Below are 27,412 nucleotides of genomic sequence, written 5' to 3' on the forward strand. Positions count from 1 at the left end.
GTGACGGGGCTAGAGTACTGCTATCAAACACTCTGGATCTACTATCCATAGGCACTATCAGTGTAGCTGACTTCTGATAATTTTTGCGGGCTGCTATGGACAGCTTCAGAGTCCATCTCTCTCTCAGTCAGTCAGTATTGATCGATCACTCTTTGCCCCTCTATCTCTCTGTTATTCAGTCTCTCTCTCTCAACCAGTCTCTCTCTTAGTCAGTCTCAGTCAGTCAGCCAGTCTGTCTCTCTGTCAGTCTATCTCTATATCTCGGTCGGACTCTCTCTCTCTCAGTCAGTTAGTCTCTCAGTCAGTCAGTCAGTCTCTCAGTCAGTCAGTCAGTCAGTCTCTCTCTCCCTCAGTCAGTCAGTCAGTCTCTCTCTCCCTCAGTCAGTCAGTCTCTCTCTCCCTCAGTCAGTCAGTCTCTCAGTCAGTCAGTCAGTCAGTCTCTCAGTCAGTCAGTCAGTCTCTCTCAGTCAGTCTCTCTCAGTCAGTCTCTCTCAGTCAGTCTCTCTCAGTCAGTCTCTCTCAGTCAGTCTCTCTCAGTCAGTCTCTCTCAGTCAGTCTCTCTCAGTCAGTCAGTCAGTCTCTCAGTCAGTCAGTCAGTCTCTCAGTCAGTCAGTCAGTCTCTCTCAGTCAGTCAGTCTCTCAGTCAGTCAGTCTCTCTTAATCAGTCAGTCTCGCTCAGTCAGTCAGTTTCTCTTTGTAAGTCTCTCTATCTCTTTGTCAGTCGCTCTCTCTTTGTCAGTCTCTCTTTCTCTCTGTCAGACAGTCTCTCTGTCAGTCAGTCTCTCTCTCCCTCAGTCAGTCAGTCAGTCTCTCTCTCCCTCAGTCAATCAGTCTCTCTCTCCCTCAGTCAGTCAGTCTCTCAGTCAGTCAGTCAGTCAGTCTCTCAGTCAGTCAGTCAGTCTCTCTCTGTCTCAGTCAGTCTCTCTCAGTCAGTCTCTCTCAGTCAGTCTCTCTCAGTCAGTCTCTCTCAGTCAGTCTCTCTCAGTCAGTCTCTCTCAGTCAGTCTCTCTCAGTCAGTCTCTCTCAGTCAGTCTCTCTCAGTCAGTCTCTCTCAGTCAGTCAGTCTCTCTCTCCCTCAGTCAGTCAGTCGCTCTCTCCCTGAGTCAGTCAGTCTCTCAGTCAGTCAGTCAGTCAGTCTCTCAGTCAGTCAGTCAGTCAGTCAGTCTCTCAGTCAGTCAGTCAGTCAGTCTTTCAGTCAGTCTCTCTCTGTCTCAGTCAGTCTCTCTGTCTCAGTCAGTCTCTCACAGTCAGTCTCTCACAGTCAGTCTCTCACAGTCAGTCTCTCACAGTCAGTCTCTCACAGTCAGTCTCTCTCAGTCAGTCTCTCTCAGTCAGTCTCTCTCAGTCAGTCTCTCTCAGTCAGTCTCTCTCAGTCAGTCTCTCTCTCAGTCAGTCTCTCTCTCAGTCAGTCTCTCTCTCAGTCAGTCTCTCTATCTCCTTGTCAGTCTCTCTATCTCTTTGTCAGTCTCTCTATCTCTTTGTCAGTCTCTCTATCTCTTTGTCAGTCTCTCTATCTCTTTGTCAGTCTCTCTATCTCTTTGTCAGTCTCTCTATCTCTTTGTCAGTCTCTCTATCTCTTTGTCAGTCTCTCTCTCTTTGTCAGTCTCTCTCTCTTTGTCAGTCTCTCTTTGTCAGTCTCTCTTTCTCTCTGTCAGCCAGTCTCTGTCTCCCTCAGTCAGTCTCTCTCTCAGTCTTTCTCTTAGTCAGTCTCTCTCAGACAGTCTCTCTCTCTTTGTCAGTCAGTCTCTCTCTTTCTTTCTCTCTCTCTCTCGCTCTCTCTCTGTCGGCCACTCTCTCTCTCGGTCAGTCAGTCTCTCTCCCTCAGTCAGTCAATCAGTCTCTCTCTTTCTCAGTCAATCAGTCTCTCTCTTTCTCAGTCAGTCAGTCTCTCTCTTTCTCAGTCAGTCAGTCTCTCTCTTTCTCAGTCAGTCAGTCTCTCTCTTTCTCAGTCAGTCAGTCTCTCTCTTTCTCAGTCAGTCAGTCAGTCTCTCTCAGTCAGTCTCAGTCAGTCAGTCAGTTTCTCTTAGTCAGTCTCTCTTTCTCTCTCTCTGTCAGTCAGTCAGTCTTTCTCTCTTGGTCAGTCAGTCTGTCTCTCTCTCTCTCCCTCAGTCAATCAGTCTCCCAGTCCGTCTCTCTCAGTCAGTCTCTCTCAGTCAGTCAGTCTCAGTCAGTCAGTCTCAGTCAGTCAGTCAGTCTCAGTCAGTCAGTCTCTCAGTCAGTTTCTCTCTCCACTCTCGCTCTCTCCACTTTCTCTCCCTCCCTCCCTCCACTCTCTCTCTCTCTCTTTCTTTCTCTCTCCACTGCTTCGGCCACTGGTAATATTGGGTTTACATTACCTGCAAGGTCCGCGGGACACCAAGGAAGACCTGCCGGGCCGCTGGCAGCCCACGAGTCATACTATGAGTATCACGGATACAGACACTCACACAATCACTCACTCTCCCATACAGTCACTTAGATACTCTAACACTCACATATACTGTCTTTTACATATGTAGTTACTCACGCATACACCACTGAGACATCTATTCACTTACCAAAACATCCATACACACACTCACTCACCCATACAGCCCCTCGCAGACACACTCATGACCCCCTACACTCAGTGAATCACCCACTCACATATCTATGTAGGAAGCCACATACCCCTCCACCCACCCACACAGACACTCAGGCACCCATACAGGTACTCAGACAACCAATCATCAACCCATATAGATACTCATGTAGCTACTCACTAACCCATGCAGCCACTTACACACCAACTGACAGACTTATACAGACATTCACACAGATTAGTCATTCACCCATGCATTCACTAAGACACGTTCAATCAGACTTACACAGCCAGTCACGCACCCACTAAACCATCCATTCAGACACTCACACACCCACTCATTCTTCAATACACCTGTGTGTGTGTGTGTGTGTGTGTGTGTGTGTGTGTGTATAATATATATATATATTATCTACTGGCGGTCGCCAGTAGATAGTTATAGTTAGGACCCTGTTTCCATAGGAAAACCGCAACATTCTATTTGGAATAACTTTGGCGCCGGTCGACGAATCCTCGCGAAATTTTCAAAACTAATGGGGCGCTACGCTCCGCTCCTACCCTGAAAGTCTCGGGGGATTCGTCAAGCGGGGGCTGAGAAAAAAGGGGGGTCCCAAAACGCGTTTTTCCCATGCATTTTTCCATAGGACCTTTAGACACAGCTACAGCCCGAACGGCTGAACAGAGTTACTTGAAATTTGGCAGAGAGGTAGTCCTCAGGTCAAGGAAGTGCCTTTTGTAGGTCTGGTGTAAATCTGTTCAGTAGTTCCTGAGAAAATAGCATTTAAATCAATATATATATCTGTGGCAGCTTACGGTGCGCTTACGGTAAGCTTACCGTACGCGTACGGTGCCGTGCGCGAGCGCGATTCTGATTGGCTGTTAGATCTTAGTAAACATTCGAATCGTTCGATACCAGGAAGCGGCGGCCGCCATTTTCTCTCTCGCACTCTGAGGGGTGGAGGAAAAACAAAGGCAAAAAACATGGAAAGGAACTGTTTAGACAGCTCCTAACCACCTATCCTTGATGAATGTGTCCCCAAAGAACCCCCAAGGCCAAATAATCATTTTTATTCTTTTACGAAAAATCGCCGATTACGCTTACCGTACGCGTACGGTAAAAAGCCTGGAATTTTAAAAGTTTATCTTTCACAACGAAGCGCATAATGCGTCCTCCATGTGCGCACGGTGCGCGAAGCGCATCGTGCGTACATGGCCCATCCACGGCACTAACTGCGTAAAGTGGGCGCGCGGTGCGCGAAGCGCACCGCGTGCTCAGTGTGCGCGCACGGTGCGCGAAGCGCACCGTGCGCGCACGGAACTAACTGCGTTAAGTTGGCGCGCACGCCACGAATGGCGTAAAGTAACTTAGCATTTAAAAAACCGTACAAATTCACTGAAAAAACCATAGGTTTCACACACGTTATAGTTAGGAATTAGCATTTAAAAAACCTTGCAAATTCAGTGAAAAAACCATAGGTTTCACACATGTTATAGTTAGCTGGACATTTTAGTGATAAAAAAACAATGAAATTCCCCCGTTATAGTTAGTGCAGGCAACTATAACTCACGCGACCGCAATCCTCTGCTGATGACATATGTGTCTTTATGAAAAAAAAATATTTGTAATATATGTATAGCTAAAATTTAATGGAAGAAGACATGGGCAAATAATTGTCTAAATACAGTATTAGCATCAGCAGAGGATTGCGGTCGCGTGAGTTATAGTTGCCTGCAATAACTATAACGGGGGAATTTCATTGGTTTTTTATCAGTAAAATGTCCAGCTAACTATAACATGTGTGAAACCTATGGTTTTTTCACTGAATATATATATATATATATATATATATATATATCATTCTTAAACCTTTCAGAAACACTCGGTCACTAGATGATGTCATCAGTGATGTCACTGACCATGTCATGGTTGATTTAATATGTTATGTGACATCATCAGCAGTGCATTGCGGGGGCTATTGTTAGCTCAGCTAACTATAATGGCCGAATTGCTCTGGTTTTGTACGAGTGAAACATAACGTCCCTAAAACCTATGGTTTTTCAGTGAAAAAAAAAATATATATATATACACACACACACACACACACACACACACGTATGTGTATTTGCATCTGCTACTATCAAACCTTTTCAATGGTAAGAACGTTTTTACCTGTATTTATAAAAAAAATATACATTAATAATTCTACAAGTTGCTGACAACAATGCATCATTGCTTACAAAACAATACACTTAAATTCCGATCAATAAAAAAAAAAAAACATACACATTACTCCCAAATGCATAACAAAATAGTAGATTCCTCTACATATTCAGTAGCTTGACAAAGCACATTGTCTCATCATTACTACCGCTTGAGAACCAAGAAAAAAAGTCCCCAAGCTCCCCATCAAAGGTGCAGAGGCAAGAAAAGAAAGAGGTCAAGGGATAGTACAGGAAAGGCAGGTACACCACAATGGTCAACGCCAAACCTCTTTTGTAACTGTAATCCTCCACAAATCATACCAAGACAAAGCATTACATGGGAGATCAGGCGGAAAACTATACAACAGTGGAAAATCTTCGCTAGACAGATGAATACAAACCAAGATCAATCTCTGCAAGAACTACGGTTTCATACTATCAGGTATAACAGTGTCAAAATGCCTGCCCAATTTGTAGCTTTGAACTTAGCAAGGCTCCAGATAGAGACTTCTCATGCAGTCGGATACGCAAGCCTCAGCAGGCCATGAACAAGCCTGTCTTCCTGGAATAGGAGGCGCAAATCAACAATAACGACATAGGGGGCGTGGCCAAGCCACCAAACATAATGGCCGCTGGGCTTGAAGCTCCGCTTGCAGCCCACAGATCCGAACCCCTTTCGGGGCGTGTGCGGTGGATGAGTATGCATGGATGAGAGGTGGTAAAGGTGCCTGGACTGTGCAGCTAAGCGACTGAGGGAGTGAACCGTTGCGGAACCCTGGAGGAGTAAACTCAAGTGCCTGACTAGAGGGATAATGGCAGCCTACGAGGGTGGCGTAAGCAGCACTCGCTTGATGGAGGGAAAGCACACCAGGATCGCAGTCAGGACAATCACCGCAACCGCTGTCGGCCGAATAGCAGAGTAAACCAAGCTGGGGCCAGCACAGACGAACAGAGAGAGGATCCCTTGAACAGGAAAGAACGTGACGACACTGCGCCCCGGTGGAGATGTGGGAAAGGTGAGCTGCACGGCCTCGCGCCCCTCTCCTTTTAAAAAAAAAGAAAAAAATGGAACACGTCCCGTGGGTTGGGGTCCCCGGGGCCCAAAAGGCTCAAGAGAAGGGGGGCCACACAGTTCCCCTTCTTAAAATTAAAAAAAATTAAAAACGGCCACTCGCCGGAGGCCCCGCTCCCTCCCTGCACGGCTCTGCAATCGCACCTCCTGGTGTGCTCCGCGTTGAGGGATTAAGTCCCTGTCGCTACTGAGGGTGCCTGGGGGCCAACTAGGCCACCAGGAACCTCCAGTAAGCCCCACACAGTGGGATTGCTGAGAGGTGGTACGAGGCCATGCCCCTTTTTACACCACTCTGCAAACACGCCTCTTGGGACACTGCTGGTGGACACCACTCTGCAAACACGCCTCTTGGGACACTGCTGGTGGGGTGATGAGGTTCCCTTGTGTCCTGAGGACCTCAGGACTAAAGTGGACTTCATCCGCCAAGTAGCAGTGCGCCAGCAGGTGCGTTTGCAGAGTGGTGTAAAAAGAGGGCGTGACCTCTGACCACTCTCAGCAATCCAGCTGTGTGGGGCTTACTAGAGGTAACAAGAGGGCTAGTTGGCCCCCAGGAACCCTCAGGAGGCAAGGGGACTTCATCCCCAAACCAAGAGCACATCAGGAGGCGCGTTTGCAGAGTGGTGGTGAAAGGGGGCATGGCTTTTGTCCACCTCTCAACAACCCCACTGTGTGGGGATTACTGGAGGTAAAAGGTAGGCTAGTTGTTCCCTAAAGACCCCCACAAGCGAAGGGGACTTTAATCCCCATCCAAGAGCGCGCCAGGGAGCACGTTTTCAGACTGGTGGGCAAAGGGGGTGTGGCCTATGAGAACTTACCAATGCTGCTGTGTGGGACTTACTGGAGGTAATAGCAGGGGTAGTTGCCCCCCCCCCCCAAGGTTGTCCTTGAGGGCCAACTACCCCTCCTGTTCCCTCCAGTAAGTCTCACACAGTGGGATTGCTAAGGGGTCTTCGGAGACCATGCCCCCCTTTCTCTACCACTCTACAAACGCTCCTTCTGGCATACTACAGGTTGGGGGATAAAGTTTACTTTACTCCTGAGGGACTTTGGGGGACAAGAAGCGCTCCTGGTACCTCCTGTAAGTCCTACACAGCAGAATTCCTGAGCGCTGGTCGGCGGTCCAGCCCCCTTTCTGCATCACTCTGCAAACACAACTAGAAATTCGCATTTAACACGTTATAGTTAAGAATTAGCATTTAATAAACCTTAGAAATTCAGTGAAGAAAAACAGAGGATTCATGGACGTTATAGTTAGCAATTAGCATTTAAAAAACCTTAGAAATTCACTGAAAATAAACATAGGTTTCAGGGACGTTATAGTTAGGCTGACATTTCACTCGTACAAAACCAGAGAAATTTGGCCTGACTATAACTAGCTCCCCCGCAATGCACTGCTGATGATGTCACATAATACATCACTCATGACATGGTCAGTGACATCACTGATGACATCCACTTAATCTCTGATGCACCTCCTCACACCCTAATATAACCTATCATACACCGACTCTAAAATACAGACTACCATTCTCGAAACCATAGACGTACTAATACCCGTTAGCACATACCCACTCATTAATTCATAGGTCTACACACACACATCCGCTCACTCATACAGTCACTGATAGATGCACTAATACACCTATACACTCACACACAGCCATTCACCCATAGAGTTACTCACACACCTGGTCAGTAACCCAAAGAATCAATCACACTGCCATTTACTCACCTATACAGTTATACACACACCAACTCACTTATTCATACAGATACTAACACATAGTTACTCTCTTATACAATCACAGACAGAAGCACACACTCATCCATACAGGCCATGGGTACTCACAAACTTTCTGTTGGGGCCACAATTACAGTGTGGTTTGTGGCGGAGGACCGCACTGGTAGGGGCGGGGTCAGTAGGTGACGGGGCTAGAGTACTGCCATCAAACACTCTGGATCTACTATCCATAGGCACTATCAGTGTAGCTGACTTCTGATAATTTTTGTGGGCTGCTATGGACAGCTTCAGAGTCCATCTCTCTCTCAGTCAGTCAGTAATGATCGATCACTCTTTGCCTCTCTATCTCTCTGTTATTCAGTCTCTCTCTCTCAACCAGTCTCTCTCTTAGTCAGTCTCAGTCAGTCAGCCAGTCTGTCTCTCTGTCAGTCTATCCCTATATCTCGGTCGGACTCTCTCTCTCTCAGTCAGTCAGTCTCTCAGTCAGTCAGTCAGTCTCTCAGTCAGTCAGTCAGTCTCTCAGTCAGTCAGTCAGTCTCTCAGTCAGTCAGTCAGTCTCTCAGTCAGTCAGTCAGTCTCTCTCAGTCAGTCAGTCTCTCAGTCAGTCAGTCTCTCAGTCAGTCAGTCTCTCTTAATCAGTCAGTCTCTCTCAGTCAGTCAGTCTCTCTATCTCTTTGTCAGTCGCTCTCTCTTTGTCAGTCTCTCTTTCTCTCTGTCAGACAGTCTCTCTGTCAGTCAGTCTCTCTCCCTCAGTCAGTCAGTCAGTCTCTCTCCCTCAGTCAGTCAGTCAGTCTCTCTCTCCCTCAGTCAGTCAGTCAGTCTCTCTCTCCCTCAGTCAGTCAGTCTCTCAGTCAGTCAGTCTCTCTCTCCCTCAGTCAGTCAGTCTCTCAGTCAGTCAGTCAGTCTCTCAGTCAGTCAGTCAGTCAGTCTCTCAGTCAGTCAGTCAGTCTCTCAGTCAGTCAGTCAGTCTCTCTCTGTCTCAGTCAGTCTCTCTCAGTCAGTCTCTCTCAGTCAGTCTCTCTCAGTCAGTCTCTCTCAGTCAGTCTCTCTCAGTCAGTCTCTCTCAGTCAGTCTCTCTGTCAGTCAGTCTCTCTCTCCCTCAGTCAGTCAGTCTCTCTCTCCCTGAGTCAGTCAGTCTCTCAGTCAGTCAGTCAGTCAGTCTTTCAGTCAGTCTCTCTCTGTCTCAGTCAGTCTTTCAGTCAGTCTCTCTCTGTCTCAGTCAGTCTCTCTGTCTCAGTCAGTCTCTCTCAGTCAGTCTCTCTCAGTCAGTCTCTCTCAGTCAGTCTCTCTCAGTCAGTCTCTCTCAGTCAGTCTCTCTCAGTCAGTCTCTCTCAGTCAGTCTCTCTCAGTCAGTCTCTCTCTGTCAGTCTCTCTCTGTCAGTCTCTCTCTGTCAGTCTCTCTCTGTCAGTCTCTCTCTGTCAGTCTCTCTCTCTGTCAGTCTCTCTCTCTGTCAGTCTCTCTCTCTCAGTCAGTCTCTCTATCTCTTTGTCAGTCTCTCTCTCTTTGTCAGTCTCTCTCTCTTTGTCAGTCTCTCTCTCTTTGTCAGTCTCTCTTTCTCTCTGTCAGCCAGTCTCTGTCTCCCTCAGTCAGTCTCTCTCTCAGTCTTTCTCTTAGTCAGACTCTCTCAGACAGTCTCTCTCTCTTTGTCAGTCAGACTCTCTCTTTCTCTCTCTCTCTCTCTCTCTCTCTGTTGGTCACTCTCTCTCTCGGTCAGTCAGTCTCTCTCCCTCAGTCAGTCAATCAGTCTCTCTCTTTCTCAGTCAGTCAATCAGTCTCTCTCTTTCTCAGTCAGTCAGTCTCTCTCTTTCTCAGTCAGTCAGTCTCTCTCTTTCTCAGTCAGTCAGTCTCTCTCTTTCTCAGTCAGTCAGTCAGTCTCTCTCAGTCAGTCTCAGTCAGTCAGTCAGTTTCTCTTAGTCAGTCTCTCTTTCTCTCTCTCTGTCAGTCAGTCAGTCTTTCTCTCTTGGTCAGTCAGTCTGTCTCTCTCTCTCTCCCTCAGTCAATCAGTCTCCCAGTCCGTCTCTCTCAGTCAGTCTCTCTCAGTCAGTCAGTCTCAGTCAGTCAGTCTCAGTCAGTCAGTCTCAGTCAGTCAGTCTCAGTCAGTCAGTCTCAGTCAGTCAGTCTCAGTCAGTCAGTCAGTTTCTCTCTCCACTCTCGCTCTCTCCACTTTCTCTCCCTCCCTCCCTCCCTCCCTCCACTCTCTCTCTCTCTATCTTTCTCTCTCCACTGCTTCGGCCACTGGTAATATTGGGTTTACATTACCTGCAAGGTCCGCGGGACACCAAGGAAGACCTGCCGGGCCGCTGGCAGCCCACGGGTCATACTATGAGTATCACGGATACAGACACTCACACAATCACTCACTCTCCCATACAGTCACTTAGATACTCTAACACTCACATATACTGTCTTTTACATATGTAGTTACTCACGCATACACCACTGAGACATCTATTCACTTACCAAAACATCCATACACACACTCACTCACCCATACAGCCCCTCGCAGACACACTCATGACCCCCTACACTCAGTGAATCACCCACTCACATATCTATGTAGGAAGCCACATACCCCTCCACCCACCCACACAGACACTCAGGCACCCATACAGGTACTCAGACAACCAATCATCAACCCATATAGATACTCATGTAGCTACTCACTAACCCATGCAGCCACTTACACACCAACTGACAGACTTATACAGACATTCACACAGATTAGTCATTCACCCATGCATTCACTAAGACACGTTCAATCAGACTTACACAGCCAGTCACGCACCCACTAAACCATCCATTCAGACACACCCACTCATTCTTCAATACACCTTTGTGTGTGTGTGTGTGTGTGTGTGTGTATAATATATATATATATTATCTACTGGCGGTCGCCAGTAGATAGTTATAGTTAGGACCCTGTTTCCATAGGAAAACCGCAACATTCTATTTGGAATAACTTTGGCGCCGGTCGACGAATCCTCGCGAAATTTTCAAAACTAATGGGGCGCTACGCTCCGCTCCTACCCTGAAAGTCTCGGGGGGATTCGTCAAGCAGGGGCTGAGAAAAAAGGGGGGTCCCAAAACGCGTTTTTCCCATGCATTTTTCCATAGGACCTTTAGACACAGCTACAGCCCGAACGGCTGAACAGAGTTACTTGAAATTTGGCAGAGAGGTAGTCCTCAGGTCAAGGAAGTGCCTTTTGTAGGTCTGGTGTAAATCTGTTCAGTAGTTCCTGAGAAAATAGCATTTAAATCAATATATATATCTGTGGCAGCTTACGGTGCGCTTACGGTAAGCTTACCGTACGCGTACGGTGCCGTGCGCGAGCGCGATTCTGATTGGCTGTTAGATCTTAGTAAACATTCGAATCGTTCGAAACCAGGAAGCGGCGGCCGCCATTTTCTCTCTCGCACTCTGAGGGGTGGAGGAAAAACAAAGGCAAAAAACATGGAAAGGAACTGTTTAGACAGCTCCTAACCACCTATCCTTGATGAATGTGTCCCCAAAGAACCCCTAAGGCCAAAAAATCATTTTTATTTTTTTACGAAAAATCGCCGATTACGCTTACCGTACGCGTACGGTAAAAAGCCTGGAATTTTAAAAGTTTATCTTTCACAACGAAGCGCATAATGTGTCCTCCATGTGCGCACGGTGCGCGAAGCGCATTGTGCGTACATGGCCCATCCACGGCACTAACTGCGTAAAGTGGGTGCGCGAAGCGCACCGCGTGCTTACTGTGCGCGCACGGTGCGCGAAGCGCACGGTGCGCGAAGCGCACCGTGCGCGCACGGAACGAACTGCGTTAAGTTGGCGCGCACGCCACGAATGGCGTAAAGTAACTTAGCATTTAAAAAAACATACAAATTCATTGAAAAAACCATAGGTTTCACACACGTTATAGTTAGGAATTAGCATTTAAAAAACCTTGCAAATTCAGTGAAAAAACCATAGGTTTCACACATGTTATAGTTAGCTGGACATTTTACTGATAAAAAACCAATGAAATTCCCCCGTTATAGTTAGTGCAGGCAACTATAACTCACGCGACCGCAATCCTCTGCTGAGGACATATGTGTCTTTATGAAAAAAAAATATTTGTAATATATGTATAGCTAAAATTTAATGGAAGAAGACATGGGCAAATAATTGTCTAAATACAGTATTAGCATCAGCAGAGGATTGCGGTCGCGTGAGTTATAGTTGCCTGCACTAACTATAACGGGGGAATTTCATTGGTTTTTTATCAGTAAAATGTCCAGCTAACTATAACATGTGTGAAACCTATGGTTTTTTCACTGAATATATATATATATATATATATAAAAAACATTCTTAAACCTTTCAGAAACACTCGGTCACTAGATGATGTCATCAGTGATGTCACTGACCATGTCATGGTTGATTTAATATGTTATGTGACATCATCAGCAGTGCATTGCGGGGGCTATTGTTAGCTCAGCTAACTATAATGGCCGAATTGCTCTGGTTTTGTACGAGTGAAACATAACGTCCCTGAAACCTATGGTTTTTCAGTGAAAAAAAAAAATATATATATATATACACACACACACACACACACGTATGTGTATTTGCATCTGCTACTATCAAACCTTTTCAATGGTAAGAACGTTTTTACCTGTATTTATAAAAAAAATATACATTAATAATTCTACAAGTTGCTGACAACAATGCATCATTGCTTACAAAACAATACACTTAAATTCCGATCAATAAAAAAAAAAAAAACATACACATTACTCCCAAATGCATAACAAAATAGTAGATTCCTCTACATATTCAGTAGCTTGACAAAGCACATTGTCTCATCATTACTACCGCTTGAGAACCAAGAAAAAAAGTCCCCAAGCTCCCCATCAAAGGTGCAGAGGCAAGAAAAGAAAGAGGTCACGGGATAGTACAGGAAAGGCAGGTACACCACAATGGTCAACGCCAAACCTCTTTTGTAACTGTAATCCTCCACAAATCATACCAAGACAAAGCATTACATGGGAGATCAGGCGGAAAACTACACAACAGTGGAAAATCTTCGCTAGACAGATGAATACAAACCAAGATCAATCTCTGCAAGAACTACGGTTTCATACTATCAGGTATAACCGTGTCAAAATGCCTGCCCAATTTGTAGCTTTGAACTTAGCAAGGCTCCAGATAGAGACTTCTCATGCAGTCGGATACGCAAGCCTCAGCAGGCCATGAACAAGCCTGTCTTCCTGGAATAGGAGGCGCAAATCAACAATAACGACATAGGGGGCGTGGCCAAGCCACCAAACATAATGGCCGCTGGGCTTGAAGCTCCGCTTGCAGCCCACAGATCCGAACCCCTTTCGGGGCGTGTGCGGTGGATGAGTATGCATGGATGAGAGGTGGTAAAGGTGCCTGGACTGTGCAGCTAAGCGACTGAGGGAGTGAACCGTTGCGGAACCCTGGAGGAGTAAACTCAAGTGCCTGACTAGAGGGATAATGGCAGCCTACGAGGGTGGCGTAAGCAGCACTCGCTTGATGGAGGGAAAGCACACCAGGATCGCAGTCAGGACAATCACCGCAACCGCTGTCGGCCGAATAGCAGAGTAAACCAAGCTGGGGCCAGCACAGACGAACAGAGAGAGGATCCCTTGGACAGGAAAGAACGTGACGACACTGCGCCTCGGTGGAGATGTGGGAAAGGTGAGCTGCACGGCCTGGCCGGCTTAGAGCACGACCAGAGGTACTTGTGCCTGGAGCGCGGCAGCGCTAATTTAGGCGGAAGAGACTGGCACAGTGCGAGGCCGCAGGGACCAACTCGAACCTGTTATACCAGAGACTCTGGGGCCAGGTCAGGCCCTGAAGAGGCGCGAGGTGCCCTTCCCTGCTGTGGAAAATAAACAAGCATTGGCATAGCCAATAGGTCTCGCCTTTGGGACCCTATAAGTTTTGAGTTATGCAGCACAATATCCTTGGTGCAACAACATCAAATGTTGCATGGCTAAACACTTATACGGTCCCAAAGGCGAGACCTATTGGCTATGCCAATGCTTGTTACCACCAGGTGGGGGAGGGGAGGGCTTTTCCTCGCATCTAGGGTGGCCACATATATGGCAACCTTTCTGTTCAGAAGCCATCCCTTCAATTTTTTATTTCCAATGCCGTGTGCCTTTTGTTGCCCAATGGTAAAAATCCCCCACTCCACTTGCACAGGTTTGAAAGGCATGTTTTAGGGGACCACTGGCCCGGGAAACCTCTGTCATGTGCCTGGATGGGCGGAAGATGTTTTGCATTTGCGCTCTTTAAGCTTTGGACGCAGGGATGACATGGATAGTAGATACCAGAGGTGTGCGTGTTCTAGTTCTTCCAGCAGAGCCAACTTCCTCTTTCTGAGACAGACCGGGACAAGCGGAGGCGGCTGCGGCAGTCCAGGAAGAGACGACGCTCTCCTTCCCACTAACAGGCATCTGCCATGTCAACAAGAACCAGCAGCAATGAGCAATTCGTAAAACTACGTCAACGCTGCAGCATGAGGGAAGTCTGTTAGCATCCTAGCTTGGCCTTGTGAGGACAGGAGCCACCGAGTAGAAGCAAAGAAAGCAAACATTTCCAATGACCTTACTGAAATATTTCATGGTGCAGAATAATCAGGGAGGAAGGCTGCCCCAACATCAGCCGGAAGATTTCAAGAACTACATTGTGTGGGGAAATAAGGAACCTTCACAGTTCGTTACTTCTGATGCTGTGTGAACTCAGACCATTATAGATGTAAGGCCAAGTCAATAGGGATGGCGTTGGCAAGCCAGTGCAACGTTTATTTTCTATTATTTTGGCATGTGTGTGTCGTAAAAATGAAGTGAAAACATGCCGCCACCCAAACAGGGCAGTCATATGCTTACAATAAAAAGAGAAAAAATTAAAATACACAATTGCATATAGTTTGTGTAGCACAGTACAGGCGCTTCGTAGCAGGCAGGTGTATTTAGAACATGCAAACCCTTCTTTGAATGCACATCACAGGAAAATCGAATTCCCTTTGGCAAAAAGGGTACTATTGACTTTTAATTACTGAAACGGTAAATAGTTGCACAAAGAAAGGGAAAAAAAAAAACACATAGAAGACAACCCTAACCTCCACTGGAAATATTTGAATATGTGCTATACTCTTGGGGAGAGAGGCACGCAGGCTGGCAAATGGTGTGCACTTTCGCGGCCGCTTTGATGTTCTCAGTGCCCGTGCGGCTCACTGAGAACATCAAAGTGGCCGCGAAATGCTCACGCAGGCTGCCAAATGGTGCGCGCGCCCGGCGCACATGGACTGTAGCTGGAGTCCTGAAAAGCCACTAGTTAGCACTTCCAAATCCCCGTTTACTAAAGCTCTCGCCAGAGCAGCGCTAAAGCGCTGGCTCAGGAGAGACCTAAAAACCAAATACCGGAGCAGTGAACGCGGGGGCCGCATCTTGCATTGGCAGCCGCTGGACCCCTGGCTGGGGGTAGCGGTTAAAGCAAACACCGAGGCACAGGGTGCGGGTCTCCAGGGGGCCCCCCCAAGATCCGGCACTCAGCCCAGGGAGTCACTGGCTGGGCCGTACTGAATACCCTGCCAGCAGCTGGGGACCCAATACTCTGCAGTGAGGGTGGTTTCTAGCTGGAGAAGCATGGCTAAGAGGGACCCCAAGCAGTGCAGGTTACTTTTCGACACGGCCAAAGAAAAGACTACTACTGCCCAAGCAGACAAAGTCCGTGACATTGCCATGACGACAGGGGAAGAGGTGGAAAGATCGAGTGCTGCAGCGCTTTTAAAGGAACTGAAGTCCGGCTTCTAGGCACTGGACAGCAGGTTCGATGCTTTGGATACAAGCCTGGACACAATGCATGAGAGCCTGGAGATCCACAAGCGAAGACTAGAAGTAGCGGAGGGCAGGGTTTTGAACTTGGAGGACAACGCAGCGCAAATGTCTAAACAAGCATTGGCATAGCCAATGGGTCTCGCCTTTAGGACCTTATTAGTGTTTAGCCATGCACCACATTATCCTGGGTGCTGTGCCGCTAGGAACTGAAGAGATTAACAATTACTACACACTGGATTATGCAGTCTGATTCAGGAACACATGCTTGCATGAGGAAACGTTTATTGACACATACTAAAAGATGCCTTACTTTCAGAAATATCACAAGCACCGACAATCTGCCATAATGTGAAAAATCACAAATCCTTAAAAAATGCCATGCCATTGCAAATGCCATAAGGAGACATGTCAAGATGGCTGCCTGATTAAGCACTCTCTGCTGGCTTCTGCATTAAGTGTCCGGGAAGCCTTGGGCAGTATGTAGCCCCTTGTGTTATATGGCATGCACAGAACTCCCAGACAGCAGTTGCTTATGTATCTTATGCAACTAACAACCACTGACAAAGCCAATAGTCCTGGCTTGTTGTAGGTAATCTTACTTATTGTATTATATATCTGGATTCAATCACAGGAGCAGCAAAATACCAGTCGGGCGGCACACTATGCTAAGCACAGATTTGTAGGTTACTCGTGTTAAGCCACGCCCCCAACTGCATCGGCCACGCCCCTTTGAGACACCTCCCCCACACACAGTTTTTTCATCCCACTTAAAGCCCTGGCCCATGACCAGAGTTCCTCTAAAAACTCAAACACACACATAACTAGTACAACACTGCCACTACTATGTGCTTGAGAGAGGAAATTAACTTTAGGAATTACTGGGAGTATGTTTTTGTGATCGGGACGGTGGTCTCGAGCAGGCGATAAAGGCGGCCTCTGGAGAAAAACGTACTTTTCTAAAAAGAGATTGCTTTGACTGATAGCAGTGCGCTAAACTTGGGGGGGGGGGGGGGGGGGGGGGGAGTTCTAGGACACACCTCACATGCAGCATGACTTTTTATAAAATAAAAAACACAGCATAGCATATGATTAGCCTTTGCGTGAAGAACTTTGACCCGCCCAGGGCTGCCCACGCTCTACCAAATTAACAGTCAGTTGATGAACCAACAAGAAAGAAAGGACTCTAAATGCGTATATTTTGCCTTAATTTAATTTAGTGTCATGTTATGGGAACGAGCGCAAGCAGTTGCAAAGTAAGCTCTTACAAGAGGAAGTTATTACACTGTCTATCGCTGCAATGCAACTGCCACGGAGAAACTTCAATATTGTTTGCTTCAAAATAGGACCCCAAAAACGGGCACAGCTTCCTCTCATGCTGCCGTTTGTTGCTGTCCCGTATATGACTCCGGTGACCACCGGCACCTTCCACCTCCCAAAAGCCCCCAGCGCGGCCTACCAGGGCCCTTACCTTCCAGTGGAAGACATCTAGCCGCTCCAATTCTGCCATGCTCACAGACCGGTTGAGCTGCAACCAATGTGGCTGCCTCTGGTCCTCCGAGGACTCCTCCATGTACCACGCTTCCACCATGTTTGCAGCTCTTATATTTTTTTCCCAGCCCGACATTGGGTGTCACAAATGGTTTAAGCTCTCCTGTCAGATCTATATACAGAGATTTAAGTGGACCGGGTCCTTCCGGGTCTCAAATCTCAAAACAGGGCCCTATATTCATGTCCTTAAAATTACTGGCAAATACAATAATTTTTCAGAAATCAGATCAGTGTAACAGTGATTTAGTGCCTGTTTACATTCCACATGTTTTACTAAATCTTGCATTCCTTAAGCGTGTTAGCTATTTCCAGCATGTTGTGTTTCTTTTTGTGTAGCCTCTTACTCTTTTATAGTGCATACTTTAAGCTGAGTCCAGTATTAATGAAGGGCCATGACTGAGAGGACTGGAGTTGAGGCTGAAGACAGTGCAAGTTTCCTACAGTTGCTGCCAGTGGGTCAAAAAGGGGTGCAGAATACATGCTCATTCAATCCCTGGCCTCTCTGCTGAGAGCATAGAGTAGTGGCCATGTATTCCAGTTGCAGTCATGATTCTATATGCAAGTATGTATGATGGATGTACTCAGCAGTTGAAGTATTGGCAGGGCGGAGGTAGCAGAGTTCTATAAGATCCTTCAGAAGTGAGCACAGCAGGGCGCAAGATGTACTCCTAATTCCGACACCCTTAGGCCCCAAGACACAGTTATCTGGTGCAAGTGGTCAAGACAGAGCCCAGAGTCCATTACTAAACTAAGCGACAGGGTGGGTTGGCGGCGTCTCTTCCACACTCGTCGGCTGGGCTCGAATGAAACCGGCCTCGTCCAGGAACGCCTCCTGCGGGGAGGGACCCCAGCCTGGCTTCCTGGTTTGTGCTCCATGGTGTTTGTGCGCTCCCGCAGCCTCTAGGACTGAGCCATGGTGCGTGGGAAGATCCGCAGCCTCTCAGTGAGGGATGTCCGCTTCCACACTTCCAGGGAGCAGCACGGCTCGGATGCGATGGTAAGGCGGCCTCCCCTCAGCAGTCACCCGTGCCTAGCACTAGAGAGAAGCCGGCGGCACTGAGCCTCCCTGCCTGGTCACGAGTGTGCCAGGCAGCTGACCACAGCAATAGTACACTCACTGCCGGCCACCAAGCGCACCATAGAGGCACTCAGTCCTACACGAACAAAGTGTGAGCCCCTTTCACATTCACCCCAGACACATCAAGCTTTTTACACAGGAATATAGATTGCCAAAACAGTTGCAACGGAAGGGGGACATAACGGTATAATAAGCCGTTTTAGCCTGTGACTTGTTTCTGGACATCGAAAGTGGCAAATACAATGTTTAAAACGCGAAGAGTTTCTAAGTAGGAATATATAACTGCGTGACTGCGATATAGATCGATATAGATCCTCCACTCATGGAAAAAAATGCTGAAACCTTGCCTGCAAGCACGCTAATTAAAAACAGATGGCCCCTGCGAGCCGCTGCTTGCTCCAGAGAGCAAAACGCTCGTGGAGTAAACATTTCACAAGAAGCTGGGACCTCCACACGCCTTTGGCCAATTGCGTACTAAAGCCAGACGCTAAGGCCAATCGTGTGTGAGCACCACACGCACGAGCTTCTACACACGCTGAAGTGATTCCAAGAGGTCGATTTCCTATGCAGCGCATGCGCTCTGCCATAGGCTCGACCTAAAAGGTGGAAAAGCTGGAAAGGCAGGTCAAGACACTAGCCATGAAGACCGAAGATTTGGAGGAAAGAGGGTGGAGGAATAACCTGCGCACAAAGGGAGTGCCGAGTCAACGAATAGTGGACAGTTTGACCATTTCGTTGAATGGCTGCTCACAGAGCTGTTCGGATCCGAATCCTTCACCTCCACAGGTCGCTGGGGCCGCGTCCGAACCCAGGCCTCCCACCCCGCCCAATAATTGCAGGGTTGCTGAACTTCAAGGACCGGGACACTGCGCTCAAGCTAGCGAGGCAAAAGGGCCCACTAAAATGGCAGGGCTCAGGCCTGTCCTTGTTTCCTGACTTTACAATCATGGTTCAAGAGGCCCGTTGCAAGTTCATTGGAGTCAAAGCTATGCTGCGCAACCTAGGCCTCCGATAAGGAATGTTATATCCGGCGAGGATGCGGATCGACATACAAGTGAAGGCACGCTTTTTGACAATCCAACGGAGGTGCAGATGTTCTGCAGGGCATTTTCGGGCTCGCAACATAACGAGTGACGTGGATCACAGGGTGGGTCTCAGCCTAAGCTCCACTCCAGTGCCAGCATGGACCTATTTCCTACTTGGTAGCCTGATGGGAGGACATTAATGATCTACAATCCACAGATAAGTTTGCCTTGACTCTGTTACTCTTAAATCTATGCAGCCTGACAGGGTAATGAATGTTGGACACTATGGCATCCGACCGCACACAAAGACATGTACAAACTGCTATTTCAGACAGCGGGGGCTGATGGAGCGTTGTCGCACCCCCAGTGAAGTTCACAGTTGTGAGATATGTTTAGCCTTAGATGGCTTTGGGAAATTGAGCAAATGTTACTGTTATCATTTTGGGGTTTTGCTGGGTGGTCATCCTCTTGGCATGGGAGGGGGAGATGGGTTGCAGTGTTACCTTTAAGATGGGGATGGACTTACAGAAGGGGTATCGGGCTTGTGTAGCAGCAACATCTGTCAAAATGATTTTACTGAGTTAAACGAACAATGACAGCGACCAATGTTAGAGCCTTCGCAGACTTTGTGTTCATGACGTGGATCGTCAGGGGGCTCAATAGCTCACGGACATGTCAACAGGTGATACAATACATGCGGCGACACACAGTGGATGTGGTATTTCAGCAGGAAACGCACCTGTCGCCGACCCCCCCCCCCTCTTCCCCCCCCCCCCCCCCCGGGCATCCACACTGGGGGACAGAAAGATTTTTCTCCAGCTACAGCTCATATGCGCAGGGGTGAACACCTTGATATGTAAAAACCTGCTGTTTAGACACGCACAGTGGGAGACCATATGGGGCGCTACTTGTTGTGATGGGGTGATGTTGTGCACCACATTCTACTGGTCAATGTATGTGCTTCAAATGTTGAAGACCCTGGTTTCTGTCATGAATTGCAGAAGCAAATTTCCCTATTGGACGCAGACCAGACACCAATTGGGGGAATATGAATACAATATTAGACCCTATACTAGACAGCACATCCAGGTCACCCCCAGAAGAAGCCCAGATCCCACGAAGCCATGGGTGACCTCTGCGAACAGTACATTCTGCAAGATGCTTGGCGACCGCATAACCCCTCTGGCCTGGCATACACTTTTTTTTTTTGTCACGTATTATGCAGCACAATCGAATACATGGACAAGGCTGGACTACTGGCTGATGTCCCAAACGATATCCATCTGGCTACGAAACACTCAGATCACTTACCCCTGATTTTGAAACAGTGTATCCCTGGGAGGGAGGCATAGAGAGACAGTGGCGGTTCCCAGAACGGGCATTGAGGGATCCTGTTTTCAGTAGTGAACTCGGACAGGCAATATTAGAATACTTCAAATTAAACACAGGATCGGTTCCGCACCAAGCTCCACTAAGGGAGGCCTTCAAAGCATACTTGAGGGTGGTCTGCATATCCAAGGGGGCAAATATATTCCATGATCTTCTTAACACGCTCTCCTAGTTAAGAGGAAACACTTGCACGCCTAGATCAGGAACATGCCGATGGGCTCTCTCAGACATACGTAACCAAAAGGGCGACACTATTAGCAGAGTTCCAGGAAGCAGCAGACAGGGAAGACCACCAACTGAGTACATATGTCACAGCAAGGAAGTATGGAGAAGGGGAAAGCCCAGGGAGGACCCATGCTCTTCTGTTACAGCTGCCACTGGGGCAATCGTACACAACAGGGATATGCAGGTCACAGAAGAAATATATAACCGACACCCCCAGTATCACATGCGAATTTCTGAGGTACTACACAGAATTATACACTACCAGGCATACAGAAGAAATTACCAAATATTTGTAGAGTTTAGCTATGGTGTGGCTTACGTCTCCCCAGCAACCATTTCTGAGCAAGCCCTTCTCTGTTGAAGAGATCAAGCAAGCCATAGACGTCATGGATGGAAGTAAAGCTCTGGGGCCGGATGGATAGACAGGTGCTTTTTAAAAGGCATTTAAGGAGTTATTGGCACTACAGCTGCTGGAGGTCTATGCGGAGGCAGTGGAGGAAGGTATTCTCCCCCATCGCTACGAGAGGCCATTATTGTGTTGCTACTCAAACCTGGGAAGGACCCATTACAAATCAATTCGTAGAGGCCACTGTCGTCATTACATTTTGATATGAAAATTCTAGATAAAAATGATTGCAACCCGACTGTCGTTGCTAATGGAGAAAACAATATCACCTGCACAAGCGGGGTTTATTCCTTGCAGGTCTACCGCATTAAACTTCTGCATGTTCTTTACCATACTGCATAGAATAGCACCCTCGGTGCCGGCAATCGCTGCACTGTTAGATGCAGAAAAGGCCTTTGACTTGCTAGAGTGGTCCTTTCTCAGAGCCGTGCTACGCAGGATGGGGTTTCCAGCTGGGTTCACTTCGCTAATCGATCTACTATATACCCGGCCCTCCACTTGAATAAGCATAAACGGCACAACAACTCAATCATCTGAGATAACGTGGGGCACCAGGCAGGGATGCCCCCGTCACCACTTTTATTCATTATTGCCATGGACCCATTAGTGAGGCGCTTACAAGAAAACCATATGCCTAGGGGACTACAATTTAAAACTGGTCCTGTACTGATGTCGTTCTGTGCAAATGATATTATATTATATGTCAGGCACCCCGCTGAGAATCTAGCTCCGTTGCTCCGCGAGTTCTCCCGATTAGGGGAGCTCTCTGGTATACATCTCAATTGGTCAAAATCAGTGGCATTCCCATTGACGGATGTACGAGACCGTGAATGTGAATGGTTTCCATTAACATGGTGTGACATTGAGACGCGTTATTTGGGAATAATGCTAAACAAGGATAGGGAGCAGATATTGTGGCTTAATTTAGGTCGAGCACTGGAACGACTGAAAACTCAAATTGAAGATGGATTGCCCTGCCACCCTCCGTGGCTGGCAGGATTGCAATAATTAAAATGGTCATACTACCAAAGCTGTGTTATCTCTTCCATAATATTCCCATTCCACTTGCTAACTCTTTTTTTGCCCAGTTACGTACCCTCCTGTCGTAGATGGTCTGGGGAGGAAGGCAACCACGTAAAGGGTGGGATACTCTAATGCTACCATATGAAAAGGGAGGGTTCGGAGACCCAAACATGCAGCTATACTATCTGGCAGCGCAATGCAGCTATGCATGGCATTGGTATCACCCAGACGCCAGATTGCCATACAAGAAACCTGAGATGGACCTGGCGGCTCCAGTGCCGCGGCGACGGCTATTGCCAGCCGGACTGCCACCCGATAAAGTGGATATCTAAACCGTGTCAAACACCTGTTGAGCCTGGAGGAAAATGCTACGAGTGACGGAGGGTGCAGAACTAAACGATTCCCAAATCTTACTGACTGATAACCCCTGGGTGCCCATCACATCTGGGCCACTAGCCAAGCGCACAATGCGGAGGTTTGGGTTGTATACATTTGGGGATGCTTTCTCTGGGGGTACATTTACCCACGCACAGAGGACACGCGCTTCACTGGTGCCACACTTATGGACCAGTGTGCACTGACCAGACTTCAAAATGCGCTGCGGAGTCGAATATCTTCCTATCCCCTAGAGCCAGACAACTTTACACTGCTAAAACTACTCATATCTGATACTGTAGGGGGCAGACTAGTGTCCAGACTATCCTGTGCTGGCCTAGAGCACATCCCGACAAGTGACAATAAGCTTAAAGTCGCGTGGGAGGCGGATCTGGGACACCCCATTTCCGATGAAATATGTAAACAATGCTGTACTCATACCCGTAAGGTCTCTGGGAATTACAGACATGAGCTACTACATTATAAATACCTGCTCAGGGTATATACGACACTGGCTAAAATGGCACGCATTGAACTTTCCCGCACTGCAAATTGTCCCAAATGCCGGGCTCCAGATGCGGACTACATACACATTACATGGACATGTAATAGAGTGGCGGAGTACTGGTCACACATATTTTAAGAGCTGCAGCAAATGACAAGCCTTACAATTAGGCCGGCTCCACTGCTGGTATTACAGGGTTACATTGCTGAGATCCCCAAGGCAATGCGTAAGTTTGTCGGCATAGCATTCCTCATACCCAAAAGAGAACTGGCCATTCATCTGGGGCGCAGAAGCACACCAACCGTTTAACAATGGCATAAAGGTTTAATGTAATGTAATACTAACACCGAGCTGTTTGCTGAGCTACAGTCCATTGCATCCAGGCCGAAGGACATTTGGCAACCGCTGAGAGACTACTTATGTGCAAGGGCACAGGATAACAGCAGCCAATGAGCATGATGTACCAACACGGCAGGCGAGGGTGGGAACAAGGGCTCGGGGGAGGAGGCAAGGGCAGGACAGGAATGATGTTCTTTCGTAAATGATGTCTAAGGGGTGTCAAAGGGGAAGAATCGGGCACTGTACTGTGAGATGTATTGCAGTCCGTGACTAATAAACACAAAGTTGTAGTCTAGCACTGTTACAGATATGTGAAATGACTGTAATGATGTTGTAGTGAACAATGTGTCAAAGGTACTGCTGCACCGATGCTTGTGATCCCACTGTTATAAAAAATGTATACAGTTTAAAAAAAAAAAAATAATAACGACGTCCAGCTTCTGCCCCTACATCTAAAAATGTAATGAAAGTCCTAGAGGGAACAATGATGTGAACAAAGACGGGTATCCGATTTACGAGAAACAATATGTACAAAATAAGGATGAGATTACATTCACAAAGATGTGTAGCACAGATGCCTTCAGTAGAACTGCATATTAGAAACCTGTGTATCACTAATCAGCATTACACGATAACACCCTTGCGTGTTGCTTATCCAACAAAAGATAGCACATGTGTAAAAGATGTTAAGGTTAAGTTACATGCAGCTGCAGCTTTTACCATTCAGGAGTGGAACCCATGAGGACATCTTAAACAACAATGCAATACAAAAGGAATCACTAAGTAAAGTAGATAGCATAAAAATGTAATATTTGAAGTAGGTTCTCAAAATTAGATGGATAAGAGTGATGGTCTGGCACAATGCTCTTTTTATCACCTTGCCAATGCACACATTTATCTGTCCACTTTTTTTAAATTAAGTCCATACCAGCCAATGATATTCAGAAAAAAATGTAGTTCTGCAATTTCATGCAGCATGGCTTCCTATATTTGGTGAAGTATATTTCTTATTCACATACCAATTTGGTAGAAGATGACCGTGGATAGAAGCTATTTTCCCAGTGGGACTCCAAATTGTGCCTGGCTTCAAAAACAACAGCAACCGCAAAATTATACATTTGATAAGTAAGGATTCTGACTGATGTTGGGTTTGTCAAAGCGAAAAATCATATTCTGAAAATCAACATGCATACTTGTGGCCTAGTCCCTGTGAACTCAATAAAGCCAATAAAACATAACGAGATAGTTATACACTGCCCAGGGATATGCAAGATAGGAATACTAGTAGAGTGGAAAAGCAATACCCAGATGACATAGTTGAGGGCAGAATTACAACTACTACTGCTGCTTGAGATAAATCACCCTCCTCCCCCAACTATCCATGGGATACACACAAAACCAGAACTAATAAAGTGAATAGCTTCTAAGGCGCCTTCCTACCACAGCACCACCTGTTAGCAGTAGAAGTCAGAACAGTACTAACACTGAGCATAAATCCTAGAGGAGATAGGGGTGAGAACAATTCAGCAAATAAATCATAATCAGCGTGATGCAGGTGAAAGCAGCACTGATAGTACAGCAAACTCATCTTTAGGATATCAGCACAGAGACCTTTTTGTAACTCCCTGTGAAACCAATAAACCCATTACCCTGTAATGAAGTGGTTATAGACTGCAGCTGGGATATGGGCACTGAAGTTCTAACACTGTGAAAAAACAATACCCAGAGTGTGGAGGTGACACAGTATTACTACTGATGATGTCCACACAGATCGAAACGTGTTGGATGGATTGTTTTATTGATGTTTTCTGGATTAAATAATGGACTGCAAAATAAACAAAGAATTGAGAATACAACAAAAAAGACTCCCTGCAGACTTTTCTACATGGGAATTTAAAATTGACTTTTAATAAGCATCTTGCTTTTGAAGGATTAATGGACTGCGCGCTCCTTTTTGTATAGGTTGTAGTTTTGTTGTAAGTGCCCCAGTGGAAGTGGGACCACAGTAGTAGAGCGTGATTTGAGCTAAATTACAAATCTTCCGGATTACACACCAGTGTGCACGTCTTCTTGCTACCCTCACCGCTAGTGAGTTGTGTTATTGTCAGTGTTATAATTTGCCAGTCATCAAAAAAGGTTCTCTCATCGAGTCCTCCTCTATCGATACCTTAATAGATCAGTCCTTAATCACAGTAGATTTGAGGCTCACGGGTTATTATATTTATTTTGGGGCTTTTCGTTCTGTATATGTTGCCCATTTACCAATATTTATTTATATTTGGTTTGTATTTGCAATATTAAGTTGAAATCAGCATGTTTGTCACCCTTGTCTAACGAATGCGCATTTGGATGCCTTTTTACCTTTTCAGGCATCAACAGCCATTTATGTAATAAAAAATTATGCTAAGCTGAAAAGATAACGGTTTGTACAAATACACGAGGTTTAAATGTATTTACCCATTTAAACTAGATTAGGGAAACATGACCGTTTATAAACTCTCTGCTGTCAACGTCCACACGTACTGGCTTTAAAGTCATGACTGACAATATTGAGAGTTCCCAAAAAGACCACCGAATTTTCGTTTTTTACGGGTTTATATACAGGCAGGAAAACAGACTCCTTTCGGGTCGTATGTATGTCTATAGATGGAAAACTGTGAGCCTTTGTTCTTCCTAGGACATATTCACATCCAGTACTAAAGTTCTTGTATTTACTGAGGAGAATAGCGAGGAAAAACCGCAACAATATATTCAAATACTGTTGCCCAGGATGTCACTGCAGTATTCCGCAGTCAGCAATTGAAGAATTACCCCCGATTTTAAGTCTGGCAACAAAAACAAAAAAACTGCCAGCTATGCTTGTTTTTTTAAAGAAGTCAAGCTCCGCTTTTATCTCAGTGCCTCAATTATGGAGCGGTTTGTTAACTTATGTCAACATCTGCCTTCTAGCCCAAAAGAGTTCATAGTAGTACCATAACGAGCAAGCCATACAACGAAATATGGACCACAATTCCAAAACACACTTTACATAGGGGGGCGATTGCCAATCCCCATCAAGGCCTATTCGATCTAAAGGCAGGCTTTACTTGAGCGTTAGCTTGTGATTTGCCCAATACAAAGTAGAGGTGGGGTAGGATCACTGCCGCCCCTTCATTCATATCCACATATTTATACCTTGTAGCATGCACGTCCATACGAAGTTCACTCTAACGTGGCGTTTTAGTGTTCTGTTTTTTAATTTATATATTTTTTGGGGGGGGGAGGGAGGCATGACCTTCTTGGTGGTAGAAGGGAGGATACAGGTGAAATGTGGGTGTCAGACTTTAGCGATTTCGGAGAGAGCCTGGAATGGGTTGCAGTGACAACAGGCTCCAGTGAGCACATATGAATGCGCAGCCTTTGCGTTCTGGAACTATCCCTGAAATTATCTCGCTTTTAGATTAAGATCAGAGAGAGAAAGGTACAGCGAGCTCCTCCCTTCGATTTTAGTGACCACCTATTTGCTACTTACACGGGCCGTCTGTGAATTCAGCCTGATAGCCGTCCTCCGTTGTTGATCTTTTAACGGATGTCATTCGTCCATAATGTTAGAACTTCCGGGTCGTATGACAACCAATCGCGTGGCTGAACATATTCTGGGAGTGGGGGGGTATTACTGATATGTAAGATGCGCTAGGATTGGAGCATTAGAGGCACCACAGTCAATCATAGTTCGAATGTGGTCCGGGAGGGTATTTCGTAGTTGGCGGGTTTGACACCGTTTGCAAGAAACGAGCTAGCCTGCGACTTATAGGGACGAACTTTTGGACGCTCTTCACGTTCCTGGGGCTCAAGCGAGTGTCGTGCGCGGTGGAGGCCTGGCTAGATATGGAGTGGCAATTCTTTAAAGCACAGGTGCCATTTCTAGCGTTTACCAGTGCTTAAAATGGGTAGGCAGTGAATACCCGCACTTCTTCAGTTTGAAAAGGAGAGTACCTGCACGTCTCATTGAGTTTTCAGCGCCTTTACTGGAAAAGTATCAGCAGTTCAGATCAGTAAACATTGGTACTCCGAGATAGCGAGTACCTACCTGTTAAATCCACAAGGC

At 46.7% G+C, this 27,412-nt stretch overlaps 1 protein-coding gene across 4 annotated transcripts in view; it reads right to left on the reverse strand.

The window, feature by feature from the left end:
• AXIN1 (axin 1) overlaps positions 1-26,946 on the reverse strand; it is a 263,208-nt gene extending 236,262 nt beyond the window's left edge. Inside the window, exon 1 of one of the 4 annotated variants that reach the window (XM_085632196.1) lies at positions 26,837-26,946. The gene's annotated coding sequence lies outside the window, so the exon portion shown is untranslated. The remainder of the gene's footprint in view (positions 1-26,836) is intronic. The other 3 variants (XM_085632199.1, XM_085632198.1, XM_085632200.1) reach the window with 3 other exon arrangements.
• Positions 26,947-27,412: the final 466 nt, after the last annotated feature.

The sequence above is a fragment of the Triturus cristatus genome, chromosome 10 (assembly GCF_964204655.1).
Source record: "Triturus cristatus chromosome 10, aTriCri1.1, whole genome shotgun sequence".
NCBI classification, from domain to species: domain Eukaryota; kingdom Metazoa; phylum Chordata; class Amphibia; order Caudata; family Salamandridae; genus Triturus; species Triturus cristatus.